The following is a 20,197-nucleotide window of genomic DNA, read 5'->3' as shown; positions in this document are numbered from 1 at the left end:
GAAGAATTGTTCCCAAATACTATCTACCAAGTATGTGATTTCTCTGCCTGTGAATATCTGTCTAAAATGAGAAGGGCATTCTTTTGGGGCCCTCTGTGTGTAATTTTAAACTAGGAGATTTATTTTTCAAAGTACTGTTATTAGAGTTAGACATACTATACTTACTTTTACATATATGAAAATCCTGTTATTCAGAGGCTTTATAAGCAAATTGGTTAATCTGTAGTATTTCTGCTACTGCAAAGTAATGTAAAGCTTTTCCTTATATCTGATGATGACTCTTAATGGAAACTATAGACATAAGAGTACATGCATCTGTAGGTTTTAACTAGGAATTTGTTTTAGTTTATCAAAGGGAGTAAGCAGCGCCTGATATTTGAATCATAAGTGGCTTCTTCCCCAAAAATAAACATATTTTTGTAGATACTCATACTCTTAGATATACATATCCTACTTCAAGAACATAAAGTATCACTTATCCTGGGGAACAGAGAGGGCTAGAAATTCTGCTGATACTTGATTTCCCCTCTAGAAAAGCATACTTATAAATTACAGCTTACCCTAATTTACCTTCTATGAGTAGCAAGTTGTGAAAGAAAAGCATTACATGGTTAATTTGATGCAATAAAGAATTTCAGCAAAGGCGGTTTGCAGTACTGAAATTCCATCATCTATGGTACATTGGTTTTAAAAGACTCCGTCCATTTAGCTATTTTTACCACAAAATATTTGGGTATCATACGGATGTATCAGTAATTATTCGTCTCTCTGTGTTTATAATGCATAGTGCATGTATATTAATATCAATTTAGATCCAAGAAAATCAATAGCACTAGGGTTGTTAATCATCACTTAAGCTCCTCATTTCCTACTAAAATTCTTCCAAAGTGCATTTAGACTTTGTAATTTTAAATCTTAAATTTGTTATATGAAATCTTTTCAAATTGGCTATGGAAGCTGTTTTTATATTATCTAAAATTATTTTTAGGGGTATGTGTCCTTGATGCATTCTGAACTTATGGTATTTTTCGGAGTATAAGACGCACCAAGGTTTTGAAGAGGCAATTTTTTTTTAAAAAAAAAGGTTTTTGCACTCTGCTTTTCTTGAAAACGGGCCCGTTTTTTCCCATAAAAAGGGCATGAATAGCCTTTATGAGGCTTGTAGAGTATTCCGGGGGGGGGGCAAAAATGAGCAAAAAACGGCACATTTTTCATGAAAACGGGCCTGCTTTTTGTCCCACAAAGGGCATTAGGAAGCTTATAGAGTGCTCGGGGATGGGGGATTTGAGCAAAAACGGCCCACTTTTTGCTCATTTTTGCCCTCCCCAGCCCCCAGGAGCACTCTGAAAGCCTCCTACAAGCTATGCACGGCCATTTTGGTGGGGCGGGGTTTCAGGAGACAAAAAAATGCTGTATTCAGTGTATAAGATGCACCCAGATTTTCAGCCTCTTTTTTGAGGGAAAAAGGTGCGTCTTATACTCTGAAAAATACAGTAGTTGTTTTCTTGCAAATATTTCATTCCCCAGACTAGATAACATCATCAATGCTAGTGATGTTCAGTATCAGAAGCAAGTGCTATAATTATTTCTATATACTAACATTCAAGTACATACAGTTCATAATTAGCAGTAAACAGAGCTCTGACCAATGAGATTTACTTTGTCTTATAGGTTTAGGTTGGCAGTCAGGTGATTTACTTGACAGTGTTCAAGTGAATTAGTCCAATTGCCAGTGTTTGCATTATACTGTACCATAAACCAGAGGTCCCCAACCTTTGTGGCTTGGTGGCCCGCCTGAGGGGGAAGAGGGGAACCGGGCCGCATGAGCTGTGGGGCAGCGTGCACACGTGCACATGCAGTTTGACTCACAGAGTAGTGGGCCAGCACGCATGTACATGCATGTTGGCCTGCCACTCGCATGAGTTGAGCTGCATATGTTTGTGTGTGTGCACCGGCCTACTGTTCGTGCGAGGTGAGCTGCACATTGTGTGTGCTGGCCGGCCACTCATGCAACCCGGTTGCAAATTGGTTGTGTCTGCGATCTGGGGGTTGAGGGTCCCTGCTGTAAATCATAACGTTACAACACTAGCTAATTGACTCACTGTATTGGATTTGCACAAACTAGGTCATTACATTTTAGTTGAATAAGCAGTGTGAACCCAGCTATTGTATGGTATTCCAAGGGGATTTTTGAAACTGTCTCCATATTAGGATAGAAATATAATATAAATTGCCATAGATCACTTAACCAGATTATTTGAACAGTATTTTAACCTATGTTTAAAATAATCAGCTACTATTGCTTTTGGACTTCTGGCTTTTGTTATGCTGATAAGATTATAAAATAAAGCAGAGAAGAGAAAAGAACATGATTTATTTCACCGGTCTTTTAGTTCTTACTTTTCAAATGTATTTTCCAGCTATGCCTGTACAGTAAACTGTTCTTAAAGAAAACAATAAAACTGTAGTAAGAATTAGTTGATATGTTAGATAGAAGAAACCAAAATTGCAAGCGGCTTACTCATGTTTTCATTCAAAGTGTGGATAATTGGTAGATTTTATTCTTTAATTGTAGGTAAAAGAGAGGTGCAAGCACCATTTTGAATATTATAACATAGATTCACAAAACCATTTTATCAATATTGTATTAAAATGTATTAATATTTTGTTATTACTAATATTTAAATTTATTGCAAACAATCCTCTGCTTTTCCTCCTCCTCTATCTCGCTGTATTGTCTTCCAACCTTCAAATAAAAATACTAGGCAACTGACTCATAGTTATGACAGTTGCCATGTCCTGGGGTCATGTGATCACCTTTTACAACCTTCTGACAAGCAAAGTCAATGGGGAAGCCAGATTCATTTAACAACAATATTACTTACCATGTTTTCCCCAAAATAAGACCTTTCTGGATAATAAGCCCAATTGGGCTTTTGAGTGCATGCGCTAAAATAAGCCCTCCCTGAAAATATTGCAACACAGCAGCAGCCATGAGGTGACCACGCTCACTGCTTCCTGTACCTCAAAAATGATAAGACCTCTCCAAAAATAAGGCCAAGCACTTATTCTGGGGGTCAAAAGAAAATAAGACCCTGTCTTATTTTCAGGGAAATACGGTACTTAACAACTGCAGTGATTTACTTAACAATTGTGGAAAGAAAGGTTGTAAAATGAAGCAAAACTCACTTAACAAATGTCTCATTTAGCAACAGAAATATTGGGCTCCATTGTAGTTGTAAGTTGAGGACTATCTGTAGTTATTAGTAAGTCTAATCAAAAAATTAAATAACAAATCAAACAATATATATGTTATGACTAACAACTGTGACAAAAGATGTTGTGGGAAGCATGATATCATTAACTATTCTCCTTGATTCAGTGACAAATGCCATAAAATATTAAAGAAACGTATGAAATAATAATAAAATACTTGGGGACGGATATTAACTAAACTACAATTCATATGTTTGAACCTGTACGTTGATTTGGCCTATAAGTGTGTGTGTATATGTATGTGTGTGTGTGTATGTATATGTGTATGTATGTATGTATGTATGTATGTATGTATGTATGTATGTATATGTGTTGTATTTGTGCTGATAAATAAATAAAGGGAGACTAGTATGGATCCATTTCAAGCTATTTAGCTCTCATCAGCTAGCCATACCCTTACTGGGATTTGAACCTGGGATGTGTTACATATTAGGCAGATTTGTTAGCCACTACACCACAGGCTCTCCTCCTTTTATCAGCTATGTATATCAGTATATGTATACATACATACATACACATCTACATCTACATCTACATCTATGTATGTATGTATGTATGGATACATACATACACATACATACACATACACATCTACATAGATAGATTTTCTTCTTGATCTCATCAATTGTGTGCCATCAAGTTGGTGTTGATTCTTAGTGATCACTTGATAGATTTTTCTATAGTCTAGCATTTGTCCTGAACCTTCCTGAACAATGAATCAACAAACACCTAGAAGCAAACAAAGTAATAACCAAAAGCCAATACGAGTTTGTCAAAAACAGATCATGCCAGACTAATCATATTGCATTCTTTGACAAAGTGACAAAATTAGTGGACTGAAAGCTGACAATATAATTTACTTGGACTTCAGTAAGGCATTTGATAAAGTAGACTATAACCTACTACAAGGTAAAGTAGAAAAATGTGGGTTAGACAGAATCACCACCAGATGGATTCGTAACTGGCTGAGCAACTACACTCAATGTGTAGTCCTCAATGGATCTACATGCAGGGAAGTATGCAGTGGAGTATCCCAAGGCTCTGTTTTAGGCCCAGTGCTCTTCAACATCTTCATCAATGATTTGGACGATGGGATAGATGGGGAACTATCAAATTTGCAGATGACACCAAGCTGGCAGGAATAACTAACACTCCAGAAGATAGGCTTAAGATACTGAAGGATCTTGACATACTTGAACATTGGATGTTTCCTAACAAAATGCAATTCATTGGTGAAAAAGTAAAGTTCTACATTTAGGTAAGAAAAACAAAATGCACATATACTGTATATGTGGTACCTTGCTCAATAGTAGTAACTGTGAGAGGGATCTTGGAGTCCTAGTGGACAACTATTTAAAAATGAGCCAGCAGTATGCAGCAGCTGCCAAAAAAGCCAACACAGTTCTAGGCTGCATAAACAGAGGGATAGAATCAAGATCACGTGAAGTGTTAATACCACTTTATAATGTCTTGGTAAGGCCACACATGGAATATTGCATCCAATTTTGGTCGTTAGAATGTAAAAAAGATGTGGAGACTCTAGAAAGTGCAGAGTAGAGCAACAAAGATGATTAGGAGACTGGAAACATATGAAGAAAGGTTGCAGGAACTGGGTATGTCTAGTTTAATGAAAAGAAGGACTAGGAGAGACATGATAGCAGTGCTCCACTATCTCAGAGGTTGCCACAAAAAAGAGGGAGTCAAATTATTCTCCAAAGCACCTCAGGGTAGGACAAGAAGCAATGGGTGGAAACTAATCAAGGAGGGAAGCAACTTAGAACTAAGGAGAAATTTCCTGACAGAACAATTAATCAACTGAACAACTTACCTCCAGAAGTTGTGAATGCTCCAACACTGGACGTTTTTAAGAAGATGTTGGATATCCATTTGTCTGAAGTGGTGTAGGGTTTTCTGGCTAAGCAGGGGGTTGACTAGAAGACCTCCGAGGTCCCTTCCAACTCTGTTATTCCAAGGTCTTGAAAAATGTAGAGAACAAGGGATCTGGTATATTAGATTGGAATTGGAATTACTTCAGATTAGAATTATTCTGATTTGAGAACTACCCAGCTGTTCAGAAAAAAAGATTTAGAGATAGCTTTACTATTTTGGATTGGATTTGGATTTGGATTTATTAGATTTATATGCCGCCCTTCTCCCAAGGACTCAGGGCGGCGTACAGCATTAAAAAACACATAGTACAAAAGTTAAAAGGAAATTAGAAACAGTCCAAAAAACAAACCCAATTTATATAACACTCACATTTTAAAAATTAAATAAAATTAACAGGCCAGGCTGGCTTGCTGGAAAAGCCAACTTTTTAGGGCGCGTCGGAAGGACCGGAGGTCAGAGATTATGCGAAGCTCCGGGGGCAGCTCATTCCAGAGGGAAGGCGCTCCCACAGAGAAGGCTCTCCCCCTGGGGGTCACCAGCCGACACTGTCTGGCCGACGGCACCCTGAGGAGCCCAACTCTGTGGGATCATACTGGACGGTGGGAGGCTATTGGTGGCAGTAGGTGGTCTCGCAGGTACCCTGGGCCTAAGCCATGGAGTGCTTTAAATGTCATAATTAGTACCTTGAATCGCACCCGGAAGACAACCGGTAACCAGTGCAGGCCGCCCAAAAGGGGTGTAATATGGGAGCACCTAGGTACCCCCATGATAACCCGTGTGGCCACATTCTGGACCAGCTGAAGCCTCCGGGTGCTCTTCAAGGGCAGCCCCATGTAGAGAGCGTTGCAGTAGTCCAGGCGAGAAAGGACGAGGGCATGAGTGACTGTGCACAGAGCATCCCGATCCAGGAAGGGGCGCAACTGACGTACCAGGCGAACCTGGTAAAAGGCCCCCCTGGTCACGGCCGTCAGATGTTCTTCTAAACTAAGCTGCGTATCCAGGAGGACTCCCAGATTGCGAGCCTTCTCTGAGGGGGCTAAAATTTCTCCCCCTATCATCAAAGATGGAACAAGATGCACAAATTGGGATGACGGAAACCACAGCCACTCAGTCTTGGAGGGATTGAGCCTGAGCCTGTTCCTCCCCATCCAGATCCGCACAGCCTCCAGGCATCGGGACATCACATCGAGGGCATCGTTTGAGTGTTTTGAGGTTGAGAAAAGTTGGGTATCATCATGATACCGTACCCCAAAACCACGGATGATCTCGCCCAGCGGTTTCATGTATATGTTGAACAGGAGGGGTGAGAGAACCGACCCCTGGAGCACCCCACAAGTGAGGTGCATCAAGGTCGATCTCTGCCCTCCAGTCAACACAAACTGCGACCGATCCGATAGGTAGGAGGAGAACCACCGTAAAACAGTGCCCCCCACTCCCAACCCCCCGAGTCGTCGCAGTAGGATACCATGGTCGATGGTATCGAAAGCCACCGAGAGGTCTAATAGGACCAGGACAGAGGAGCAGCCCCTGTCCCGGGCCCGCCAGAGATCATCGACCAACGCGACTAATGCCATCTCCGTGCTGTACCCGGGCCTGAAACCCGACTGAAACGGATCCAGGTAGACAGCTTCATCCAGGTACTGGGGAAGCTGACGTGCTACCACACTCTCGACAGCCTTCGCTACAAAGCGAAGGTTGGAGACCAGACGGTAGTTGGCTAAAGAAGCTGGGTCCAGGGAAGGCTTCTTAAGGAGGGGCCTCACCACCGCCTCCTTCAAGGCGGTGGGAAAGAACCCCTCTCTCAATGAAGTGTTGGTAATCGCCTGGAGCCAGCCTCGTGCCACCTCCCGGGAAGCCGAAACTAACCACGAGGGACACGGGTCCAGCACACAAGTGGCAACACCGAGTCTCCCCATAATCCTGTCCATGCCCTCGGGGGTCACAGGGTCAAACTCATCCCAGATTGTCTCCTCAAGATTCATCCCCGTCGGCTCGCCCAAATCTACCCAGTCAGAGTCCAAGCCTGTCCGGATCTGAGCGATTTTATCCTGCAGATACTGAACAAATTCTTCAGACCTACCCTGCAAGGGGTCTTCCCCAGTTCCTTGGTTAAGTAAGGAACGGGTCACCCTGAACAGGGCGGCTGGGCGGTTATCTGCGGACGCGATAAGAGCAGAAAAATGTTGCCGTTTTGCCGCTTCCATTGCCACTAAGTAGGATTAATATGAATTCTTACTAGTGTTCGATCAGATTCGGACCGGCTGGCCCTCCAGCCACTCTCTAGGCATCTTTTCCGGCGTTTCATCTCCCAGAGCTCCTCGGTAAACCAGGGAGCCACCCAGGATCGACACCGGGTCAGAGGCCGCAAAGGCACAACGCGATCCAAGGCCCCAGCGGCCGCCCTATCCCAGGCTTCCACTAGGGCTTCGGTCGAGTTGTGAGCAAGGGATTCAGGAAAAGTCCCAAGCTCCATCAGGAACCTTTCGGGGTCCATCAGGTGCCTGGGGCGGAACCATCTGGTCGGTTCCGCCTCCCTGCGGCGAGGGGTAGCGGTATGGAAGTCAAGCCTGATGAGGAAATGATCAGACCATGACAAGGGTTGAATAGAAATATCCCCTAAATCTAGATCATTCATCCACTGCCCAGAGACAAAAATCATGTCAAGCGTGTGTCCCCCATTATGGGTGGGGTCTTGAATTAACTGAGTTAGGTACATAGCTGTCATGGAAGCCATGAACTCCCGAGCTGACTCGGATGTCTCGTCAATGGAAGGCAGATTGAAATCCCCGAGGACCATAAACCTGGGGAAATCAACCGCCAATCCAGCTAACACATTCAGCAGATCCGGCAGGGCCGATGAAACGTAGCAGGGAGACAGATACTTAACAAAAAGGCCCACCTGAGCTCCAAGGCTCCACTTCACAAAGAGGGACTCACACCCGCCTATCTGAGGCACAGTGACCTCCTGAGGTCTTAGACTTTCCCTAATAACCACCGCTACCCCCCCACCCCTGCCCTGGGCTCTCGGCTGGTGAAACGCCCGGAAGCCTGGTGGGCATAGTTCGCTAAGGGGCACACACCTCTCATGGCCCAACCAGGTCTCCGTAATGCACGCCAGGTCCGCTCTACCCTCTTGTATGAGGTCATAAATGAGGGGAGCCTTATGTACCACAGACCTGGCGTTAAGCGACACCAGCCGGAGACCAGGGTCCTGTAATCCTGGGCACACAGGGGTACGAGAAGGGCGATGAGGGTCGGAACGCGCGATCGCTCTTAAACAGCAAACCTGCGTCCTCCGAACATCATTTGGCCCTCGGCCCCCACCAAATCTGCCTCTCCCACAAACAGTAGAGATGGTGAACCCCCCAATGGAATGGCTTAATGTCTCCCCCGGAATCCCAACCCTTCCTAGCCCTCCCAACCCGCGCTCATTAGTTAGCGCTGGCCTGTGCCCTGGCAGACTCCCCCCCCAAGCCTGTCTGAGCCATCCGAATCAACCCACCCCTCCCACCCCTTAAAATTTGGTTTAAAAGCCCCTGTAAAAAACCCTTAAGAAGTATCTTCTTCGCATGCCAACGTATTTTGTTTTTTAAACTTGTGATAATAGTTTTCATAACTATTTATATTTATTCTCTAGAATACTTAGAACTATTTCAAATAAGAGCTAACAAGGGCTTTCAGTTTTGCTGGTAAAATCAGTGGTATGTACTATATTTTGACAGAATTTCAATTTTAAACTCACTCAGGAGCATCAACCTCACTGGATTCATTAGAATAGAATAACAATTGGAAGGAACCTTGGAGGTCTTCTAGTCCAACCCCCTGCCTAGACCATAACCCTAAATGGTCATTCAACGTCTTCTTAAAAACTTCCAGTGTTGGAGCATTCACAACTTCTGGAGGCAAGCTGTTCCACTGATTAATTGTTCTAACTGTCAGGAAGTTTCTCCTCAGTTCTAAGTTGCTTCTCTCCTTGATTAGTTTCCACCCATTGCTTCTTGTTCTGCCCTCAGGTGCCATGGAGAATAGTTTGACTTCCTCTTCTTTGTGGCAACCCCTGAGATATTGGAACACTGTTATCATGTCTCCCCTAGTCTTTTTTCCCCATTAAACTAGACACGCCCAGTTCCTGCAACCGTTCTTCATATGTTTTAGCCTCCAATCCCCTAATCAACTTTGTTGCTCTTCTCTACCCTCTTTCTGGAGTCTCCACACCTTTTTTACATCGTGGCGACCAAAACTGAATGCAGTATTCCAAGTGTGGCCTTACCAAGGCATTATAAAGTGCTATTAACACTTCATGTGATTCCAATTTCTACATTCCTTGGAATGTACCTTTGCTTAGGGTTGTCTTATGTGTCTTTCGTCTTTTCATTTGTGAAAATAGGAAGCAAAACACGGTACTAGGTTTCAACGAACTGCTTAATTAAAAACAAGTCTATACCTGACTTGCAGTATTGTAGTCAATGAAAGGAAAGTATATGAGGTATTGACAAGCATTTGGTAAATCATAATAACAATTAATTTAACTGGAATCAGATTACATAAGCATAGCATTTCATTTTGAAGGAAACTTTTGAAGTGTAAAGTTTTTGTTTTTTTTCTGTTTTGTGCTTATATTGTCTTACTACACGAAACAATTGTCCACAATCAGAGATTCTTTTAGCTCAATGTCTCCACAGTTGTTCCCTTACAGTATTTATTAAGATTTATATGAATTTTAATATTTTATTGTTTAACTTTCCCTTAGATACCCTGATTAAAATAAGGTCGTGGTAGTCTATATATTTCTTGGTATTTAATCTCCTGCTATTAACACATGACAACATCTATTTGGCAAGAATCTTTATTATGTTACAATTCCTTTGTTTTACTTCCTGCTTTCTGTGCTTGAAATCCCCTATTATTTTCTTGAATAACTAGAGGAACCACTAGCACATTTGCAAATTCCAGGAAACACAAGTTGTTTATATTCTTCTAAGTGTATTTCTGGTCAAAGGATCAGGATAGTGTTGGAATTGTTCCATAGAACATCATTCAGAAAGCAGTTTGATTTTCTCACAAAAATAATTTAAATAGAGCATTCATACAATATAGGCATTTATGTCTAGTTTCAGTGATAGAAAAATGTCAAAACGTGTATTGTATTGCGCCCTTCCTTTCTTGCATTATGATGTTTCACATGCATGTAACGGGAGGAGTATGTGTTGTGATGTTCGTCATCTCCTCCCCACCCTTATGCAGTGCCTACCTCTTTCTATTTAGTTACTGCATTTATTTCCTGCCACCAACCAAATCAACTCTCAGCAATCACAGTATCCTTTATATAATAAGGGGCAAAGGTAGAGACATAGGAAAGTCTCTATTGGGCTGCAATATTAATGTTTAGGCCTCTTCCCAAATGGTTCTCCCATTGTTTTTCTATTTTGTGAATGATAGATTAGTGGAAACTAATCAAGGAGAGAAGCAACTTAGAACTGAGGAGAAACTTCCTGACAGTTAGAACAATTAATCAGTGGAACAGCTTGCCTCCAGAAGTTGTGAATGCCCCAACACTGGAAGTCTTTAAGAAGATGTTGGATAGCCATCTGTCTGAAACGGTATAGGGTTTCCTGCCTAGGCAGGGGGTTGGACTAGAAGACCTCCAAGGTCCCTTCCAACTCTACTATTGTATTGTATTGTATTGTATAGCGGGGGAGGGTCCATATTTTTTCTTCTGCTTCAGAGGCTGTGCGTAGCATCTGGATACCGTTCTCTGAATCCAACAAACAGAGCAATAGTGATGGTAAAGGATGTGAATACTTTCCCTTTTTAAATTCTTAGATTAGAATTCTTAGATTACAGGTAGGCCTCGATTTACAACAGTTCATTTAGTGACCGTTCAAAGTTACAACAGCACTGAAAAGAGCGACTTATGACTGTTTTTCACAGTTGCGACCATTGCAGTAACCCCGTGGTGACCTGATCAGATTTCAGATGCTTGCCAATGGAGTCATATTTATGACAGTTGCTTTGTCCCAGGGTCATGTGATCACCTTTTTACTACCTTCTAACAGGAAAAGTCAATGGGGACTTTTCAACCATGTTCACTTAACGACCATGTTGCCAACTTAAGAACCACGGTGATTCACTTAACAATTGCAGCAAGAAAGGTCATAAAATGGGGCAAAACTCACTTAACAAATGTCTCACTTAGCAACAGAAATGTTGGGCTCAATAGCGGCCGTAAGTTGAGGAATACCTGTATTTAGGAACAGTATCCATATAGAGGGGAGTCATTGCAAATTCGGTTGTTCCTGTGCTGCCAGGATATCCTGATGAACCCAAATTCACATGGTAGATGTTTGCCTGGCTCTGCTCAATTAGGGCATGGGTGGCATCAGTAGGGCTCCTATTGCTTGTAGCACTCCAGAACAAAAAAAAAACTCTGCTGGAGTTGATTTTTAACCCCTAGCAGTTCTAGAATCAAATAACATTTAGAATGTGAGTGGCACAGGAAAACAGAAACAAGCAGCTGTACTAATAAAGAATACTTAGCTTAGCACCTATTAGAATGGGATTCATATAGACATGAGCTCATATCTAGTAGTTTAAAGAAGGGTTGGATGGCCACATGGTGATATTGATTGAAGGTGCAGCTTCAGGGAATGAGGCTCACAACTGCTTCTTAATGCGCATGGATGAATTTAGCCCAGTCTCCTGTTTTAGTTCTTTGATGCATAAATCTATGCTTGGAGTTAAAATATTTGCCTGAAATCTTTCCTAGAGCTCAACCTCATTATTGGAGGGAAAACGTATTTTAAAAATTAACAGATTCTAGCATGTGGTACCTGATCTGACTTGCTGTGAACATGAAGAATCACCAGTAGTATGCTTCAGTAGTATGAGTCAGTTCTGCAGAATAGTCATATTGGTCCATCCTTTAAAAAATAAAAAAAACATTGTTAAGAAGCTATGTTGAAGTCTTTTAAAATAAAAAAGCAAAGGACGTGCAAAGTGAACCGGTACCAACTGGTACAGGAGCCCACCCCTGGAGTAATTTATATGTTAAACTGAGAATCATCAAATGTAGTATAATAAAGTGATGTCCAGGATGAAAACAGATTAGCAGGTGGGTTCTGTTTTCTATTATTAGTTCAGTTCAGTTTTATCTTGTTAAAGCATAAATTACAATTTCAGTTTGTTTAATTTTCACTTTAGTTTCTTTTCCAGTTAGTGACAGACATGTCAAGTCATGTAGTTATACATAGTGGTTCCTTCCTCCCTCCCTCCCTCCCTCCCTCCCTCCCTCCCTCCCTCCCTCCCTTCCTTCCAATATTTGTGGGAAGCAATTAAAGAAATTGTAAGAATGATAGACTACACGAGAGCCTCTCAAAGTAGGCCATTGAGCAGAAGAGTGTTCTGGAAAATTTCAGATTACGTAGTAGCCGGTAAACATTAGAGCAGAAACTTCTAAAACAAATTACAAGTTGATTCTTAAAAGATAAGTTGGTTCTTAAAACATGAGATGGTGATGGGAGCTCAACTGAAAAAGTACAAGAAGAATGTGAAAAGTACTAACTTAGGTGTGGTGCCCACAAATGGACAAATTACAACACATGCATGATTCAGATACTTGTAACACTTATTCTAATATAAGTGTATAATGTCAGTATTTTCAGAGTTATCTGATTTCATGTGTGTTATTTAGCTCCATCATGGTTGGTTACGGTTGCTGCTTTGGTCAGGTATTGTTGGAAACTAAAAAGAGATTGGAAATATAGTGGTAGAGCCATAACATGGGAGAAGATACCATGAACACTATTTCCATGCTTGATTTTTCTGGAATTCAGCCCCAGCTTATGGGTAAAGTAAGGGTATGCAAGTAAATCAAGCTTTTAGATCAGAAATAAATGTGTTTCCCATCACATCAGAATCCTTTTTTGGCCAATGCTTCAACCAAATACCAAAGTACTATGGTAATGTACTTTATTTAGGAGATTTATTTGTGTGGCATGCAAATAAGCAGAAACAAGTAGAACTTAAGCACTTTACAAGTATAGTAAGCCCTAATAAAATAAATGTCTTTGTAGAGCAGTGTTTCTCAACTTTGGCGACTTTAAGTCCACAGGACTTAAAGCCGCCAAGGTTGAGAAACACTGTTGTAGAGGTAGGGGTTACAACATTTTTAGAAAAATGCCATGAAGCCAGAAGATAATGTCTTTTCTAAATAAATTGTAAAGATGACTTTATGATTTTTTTGAAGAAAAAAATAGTATAACTTTGCAACGGGGAAATTGAGTCTTGTTTAAAAGAAACATGGAGATAGGCATTGCTTTTCCAAAAATATTTTGAGAAAGTCCGAATTGCTTAGTAATCATGGATTAAGAGAATAATTGAATTATTTAACTGGTTAAAGTACTGAACGCAAGACCAAATGGATATTTTCTGTATCAGATGGACTATGGTGCTTTGGGACAAGTGAAATGATGAGGTTTACTAACAACACTGAATTTTTAAGTTGGTATACACAAAGAAATGATAATAAGCTTTAAATATCTTTTCAGAAAGGTAGAAGAAGAATAATGCAAGAAGATACGATAGCAAGTAATTGCCAATCCATGCTCTAAATAGGACTCGTAGTTCCTAGGCTATTCTTGCTTGTTCTATGGTCAGATTTCAGACTTGACAAGTTAAGGTTGGCAACTGTTACAAGCAAGAACACATGTCTATGTTTGCATTTCTAATGTCTGTTGGTAGTAAATGGAAATGTGATTGCCTTGCATATATTACAATAACAGCAAATTTGACACAAAGCCAACTATGTTATGATACACCATGAGCTCAGCTGGCTTCCTGTTTTTTTTTTGCCTGCTTGAGAACAGGGTATTTTCTATTACATGCAGGAATTCATTTAGAACCTTGAGATAGCTTTAGAGGGATTGACTGGGAGTAGAGAAACAGTAACAGGAAAGTACATAGTCCTTGCTTTTTCATTTAAAATCAGCCCTGAAAGCTACCTCGGCACAACTTAGGAGAATTCTAAATGCACATTTGTGTAATAGATAATTAGCTTCTGGGAATATCAAATTATTGGGACAGACATTACAATACAATACAATACAATAGTAGAGTTGGAAGGGACCTTGGAGGTCTTCTAGTCCAACCCCCTGCCTAGGCAGGAAACCCTATACTGTTTCAGACAAATAGCTATCCAACATCTTCTTAAAGACTTCCAGTGTTGGGGCATTCACAACTTCTGGAGGCAAGCTGTTCCACTGATTAATTGTTCTCACTGTCAGGAAATTTCTCCTCAGTTCTAAGTTGCTTCTCTCCTTGATTAGTTTCCACCCATTGCTTCTTGTTCTACCCTCAGGTGCTTTGGAGAATAGTTTGACTCCCTCTTCTTTGTGGCAACCTCTGAGATATTGGAATAATGCTATCATGTCTCCCCTAGTCCTTCTTTCTCTTAAGCTAAACATACCCAGTTCCTGCAACCGTTCTTCATATGTTTTAGTCTCCAGTCCCCTAATCATCTTTGTTGCTCTTCTCTGCACTCTTTCTAGAGTCTCCACATCTTTTTTACATCGTGGCGACCAGAACTGAATGCAGTATTCCAAGTGTGGCCTTACCAAGGCATTATAAAGTGGTATTAACACTTCACGTGATCTTGATTCTATCCCTCTGTTGATGCAGCCTAGAACTGTGTTGGCTTTTTTGGCAGCTGCTGCACACTGCTGGCTCATATTTAAATGGTTGTCCACTAGGACTCCAAGATCCCTTTCACAGTTACTACTACTGAGTAAGGTATCACCTATACTGTACCTGTGCATTCCGTTTTTGTTGCCTAAATGTAGAACCTTACTCTTTTCACCATTGAATTTCATTTTATTAGATAGTGCCCAATGTTCAAGTTTGTCAAGATCCTTCTGTATCTTAAGCCTATCTTCTGGAGTGTTGGCTATTCCTGCCAGCTTGGTATCATCTGCAAATTTGATGAGTTCCCCATTTATTCCCTCATCCAAATCATTGATGAAGATGTTGAAGAGTACTGGGCCTAAAACAGAGCCTTGGGGTACTCCACTGCATACTTCCCTCCATGTAGATGCAGTTCCATTGAGAACTACACGTTGAGTGCGGTTGGTCAGCCAGTTACCAATCCATCTGGTGGTGATGCTGTCTAACCCACATTCTTCTACTTTATCTAGTAGTAGGTTATGGTCTACCTTATCAAAAGCCTTACTGAAGTCCAAGTAAACTATATCAACGGCATTCCTCTGGTCCACTAATTTTGTCACATTATCAAAGAATGCAATAAGATTAGTCTGGCATGATCTGTTTTTGACAAATCCATGTTGGCTTTTGGCTATTACTTTGTTTGCTTCTAGGTGTTCGCAAATTCGTTGCTTGATTATTTTTTCCAGAATCTTTCCTGGTATTGAGGTTAGGCTGATAGGTCTGTAGTTTCCTGGATCTAATTTTTTCCCTTTTTTGAAGATGGGAACCACATCAGCTCTTTTCCAGTCCTCTGGTAGTTCCCCGGTGTTCCAGGATCTCTGAAAGATATAATTCAGTGGTTCTGAGATCTCGTCTGCTAGTTCCTTCAGAACTCTGGGGTGTAATCCATCCGGTCCTGGTGATTTGAACTCATCTAGGGTAGACAGGTGCTCACTTACCATTTTCTTCCCTATTTCAATTTGTGTTCCTAATTTTGTGGTGCTGCTTTTGATAGGTTGGACTGTTTTATCCCTTTGTGTAAAGACCGATGCAAAACATGAGTTAAATAGTTCTGCTTTCTCCCTGTTGCTTGTCACCTTCTTGCCACTTTCTCCTAGCAATGGACCAATTGTTTCCTTAACTTTTTTCTTGTTTTTAACATGTTGGAAGAAGCTTTTTTTGTTAATTTTTACTTTTGTGGCAAGCCTTTCTTCATTGTGAGCCTTAGCTTTCCTCACTTCATCTTTACAGGCTCGGGCTATTTGCTGATATTCTGCCTTAGTTATGTCCCCCTCCTTCCACTTTTTATACTTACTTTTTTTGTCTTTCAGTTTGTCAGATAGTTGTTTATGCAGCCATGCTGGTTTCTTTTGGGAGCTGTTGTTTTTCTTCTTCATTGGTATTGTGTTAGACTGGGCTTTTCTAATCTCATTTTTCAAAATTTCCCAAGCTTCTTGAGTTGTTTTCCCCTCGAGGATTCTCATCCATGGAATTTTTCCCAAGCTCTCTCTAAGTTTATTGAAATTAGCTTTCTTAAAGTCCAAGACTCTAGTTTGACTTAGTTCTACTACTTGTGTTTGGATAATGTTGAATTCCAATATTGCATGGTCACTTGCCCCCAGGGTTCCTATGGCTTCAACACCTTCTATCATTTCCTCTCTGTTAGTGAGAATTAAGTCCAGTATGGCTGATCCCCTTGTTTCCTTCTCTACTTTTTGGAAAACAAAGTTGTCTGCTAGGTTTGTTAGGAACCTGTTGGATCTTCCACTTGGTGCAGAGTTTGTTTCCCAGTTGATGTCAGGGTAGTTAAAATCTCCCATTACTATTGTGGTGTGCTTCCTACATACCTTAGTTAGCTGACTAGCAAAAAGTTCATCTTCTTCCTCTGCTTGGTTGGGTGGCCTGTAGTATAGACCTATGGCAATGTCATTTCCCCCACAACCTTTAATATTGACCCAAATGCATTCAAGATAGTTCTCATTATTGTTGTGCTCTATTTCTGTAGAGACATAGTTATTTCTTATATATAGTGCAACTCCACCTCCTCTTTTATTTGGTCTATTTCTTTTAAATAATTTAAATCCTTCTAGCTGTATGTTCCATTTGTCAGTTTCATCCCACCAAGTTTCTGTAATGGCAATAATATCATATCTGCCCTCTTTTACTTGAATTTCTAATTCTCCCTGTTTATTCCTCATACTCTGTGCATTGGTATATAGACATTTGAGTCCATTTTGATTGACCTTGTGTTTACTGTCTACATAACCTGTATTATGCCTGACTGCCCCTATTTTCTTGCCACTTGTGTGATTCATGCACATGGTATGACAATCACTATTACATGCTTGGTTTTGCTTGACAGCAGGAGTGATAATCTTACCCACACACACATCTATGTTACATGCATTTATAACCCTATGAATTGTGTGGGTATTTGTGTTTACAAATACATTGTGTTTACAGTATTTGGTTGCATGAGTAAGAAGCTACAGTATGTAAGCTTTATTTATTGTTTCAAAGAACACTTAAATAAAAATGGAAAGGTTTGTTTTAAGATCCTAATATTACCACAAAACTTTCATGTTTTAAAGGGACCAGGAATCTAATTTGGATTTGGAAGTATGTTAATTACTTTTGGTCTCCTGCTCAAATTCTTGTGCTAACATATAAAGTGTAATTTCATAGACACCAATTCAGAAATTATCCCTATTGGTTTCAAAACAACTTAATCCTAGAGAAGTTGATATTCAACTTAATTGATTACCATACAAATTAAATACATGACTAGAAGATATGGTACATTTTTAAAAAAGTCTTCTTGAGTCTATCTGATTAGAAAGAGAGAGTAAATGCCCTAACAATATGAATGCTTTGGCTGGAGCAGTTAACGGTCATTAGTTTTGTTTTTTTTTAACTTCTGCACGGATGAAATATTCAAATAGCGAAAACTGCATTATTTGTAATATTTTGTAAACATGGCAATAAATAGTTTGTCACTTAACAATAACAACAATAACAACAAAGTTTGTGGATGGATGGCAATATAGATTAATCATTTTAATGCTTGCTCACATACTAAAAATAATCAGATTTACCCTATTTGGCCTTTTGAGAACGAAGAACCAGTGTATCTAATTATCTGAACCCAAGAACATAAAAGAATAACAAGTAGTGGACTCATAAATCTGATGGAATAACTCTGTGTTTTCTGATTAAATTGTGTGCCTGGTGGTACCCAGCAATCATGTTTGCCCTGTGTTCATAGTAATTGCATGTGTCAAAGCTGAGGACTTGTGTAAACTGCACCAAATGAATTACAATTTTAATTTAGAGAGAGATAACTGTTTTTGCCCCTGCAGGCAGATTTCACCAGGTCACTATTACACAACTAAGTAAGAAAGGTGTGTGTGTGTGTGTGTGTGTGTGTGTGTGTGTTAGGGGTGGTGGAGGAAAGAGAGCCTCCAGTTAACCCCTAAGTTAATAGTAAGTAAGGCCGTATCACAAAAGCCTTTTCTTTTAACAAGAAAATAATTTACAAACACAAAATGCACCGCAGAGATTGTATGTTCTGCCTATGTAAGTGTCCAGATGTACATGTTTAAAATTCCTCTGGGTAGCAGGGGATGGCTTAATGAGAAGCCATGGGCGGCAGATAAGTTGCAGATGATTGTTTAGAGTATAGTCCCCATTAAGAATATTAATGGATCCAAAAATAAAAAACAAAGACCAGCTGCTCCTGAAGATGTAAAAGGATGCTATCCTTAGTGTAGTTTTATGGGTGGCTAATGCTGTATAAAATGTAATGGTTGTAGATGAGAAAAGGCACATTCTAGCTATTTCAATGTTTTTTTTTTAAACAAAGTTTTATTGGTTTTTTAAAAATTTACAAGGAAAAAGGTAGTGGAAAGGTACAAATTTTGGCAGTTGCGATGTGCAGTAGGTGCCCCCTCCCTCCATACTCATAATATACATTTACATAAAATTCAATACTAAATAGTAACATATAGTCAGCATATTAATTCAGTTAATAATTTCGGTCAATTTATGTCAAACAGATTTTCTTGTTCATTTTTGTGATCTGAGCTTTCTCGGTATTACCCCATCTCCCCCCGCCGCCAGAGCTCCGGCCCCTCCCGTGTCCTGTGTGTCTGTTGCAGGATCATCTGGTTTTTCTAGGAGTGCTTTATTTTTTTCCATAAAGGCCTGCGCCTCTATGGGTGTATTAATTCTAACTCTTGTCTCCTCCCAGAATATTAGCATACCTTCAGGCATCAGCCATCTGAACCACACACCCTTCTGGTATAATTTCTTCGCTAATTGCGAATAGCTTTTTCTTTTTTCCCTCACTTCCTTGGGGATCTGTTTCAGAATGGTTATTTGCCTGTCTTGATATTTCAAAGCTTGCCCCCTTTGTGCACTCAGAATTTCATCTCTTGTACTTTTTCTGAGGAACTTAATGTGTACCTCCCTGGGTACATTGTGTGTTCTAGCATAAGCTGAGTTCACTCTATAAACCAAGTCTAGTTCCCACCCCATCTGTTGTTTCTCTTTCTGAATATATTCAGCCAAAATACTTGTCATAATGTCCCTTATGTCTTCATCATCTTTCTCCACCACATTTTGAAATCTAAGGTAAAAGGACATTCTCTCAAATTCTATTTTCATCTGTTGGGTATCAAGTTCTTTGTTCCCCTTCTGCACCCCCTCCATCCCCTCCCTCATCTCAGCCGCCCCACCCTCCAAAAGATCCAGGCTCTGTGAGTTTTTATTAATTTGGGCCTGGTTCTCTTTAATTTCTTCTTTCATCTCTTTTAGTTGTCTTTTTATTTCCTCTTGTCCCTGTAGAAGTTGCTGAAACATTTGTTGAAATTCAGTCTCTGTAGTTTTAGGTTGCATCAAAGCTGTTATCGTTGATTGTGTACTCGGACTGGATGTTGTAGATGTCGGGGCAGAGGCAGCAAAGCCAGGCTTCCCAGGAGGTGGTTTTTTAGGAGGCATTGTTTGTGAAATAAAGAGTTCAGTCAATGCAGAGAGTGATCAGTCAGAGGGGTAGGACAGCCAGGAGAGTCCAGGGGTCAGAAGGTCCAGGCAGAAGGGGATTTTTCTAGTCATGCTGGCAATAGAGTAAAGTTTTTTCACGCCAGGGAGTCCAAAAGGTAGCAATCAACAAGAGATTTGTCTGAGTAGCACGGAGACAAAGACCGGAAGCCTGAAGTTTTAAAGGTGGAGTCAATTTTCACAGTTCATAAAGACAACGGAAGTGTGCCATCTTGCCCTGCCAGCTTCGGGTTTGGAGGCATAATAAAGTTTTCAAAGTTTCCAAACTTTCCAGATC

General features: G+C 40.5%; 1 long non-coding RNA gene across 1 annotated transcript; it reads right to left on the bottom strand.

Moving 5' to 3' along the window:
* Window positions 1–11,512: 11,512 nt before the first annotated feature.
* On the bottom strand, window positions 11,513–12,361 carry LOC309391918. Its single transcript, XR_014175355.1, has 3 exons — window positions 12,195–12,361; window positions 11,997–12,086; window positions 11,513–11,625 (listed from the first exon to the last, which is right to left on the bottom strand). It is a non-coding gene; the product is annotated as an uncharacterized lncRNA (long non-coding RNA).
* Window positions 12,362–20,197: the final 7,836 nt, after the last annotated feature.

The sequence above is a fragment of the Natrix helvetica genome, assembly GCF_964273705.1.
Source record: "Natrix helvetica genome assembly, chromosome: 4".
Taxonomy (NCBI): Eukaryota; Metazoa; Chordata; class Lepidosauria; order Squamata; family Natricidae; genus Natrix; species Natrix helvetica.
Note: the sequence above shows the minus strand (reverse complement) of the source record. Positions and strands in the feature narration are given on the sequence as shown.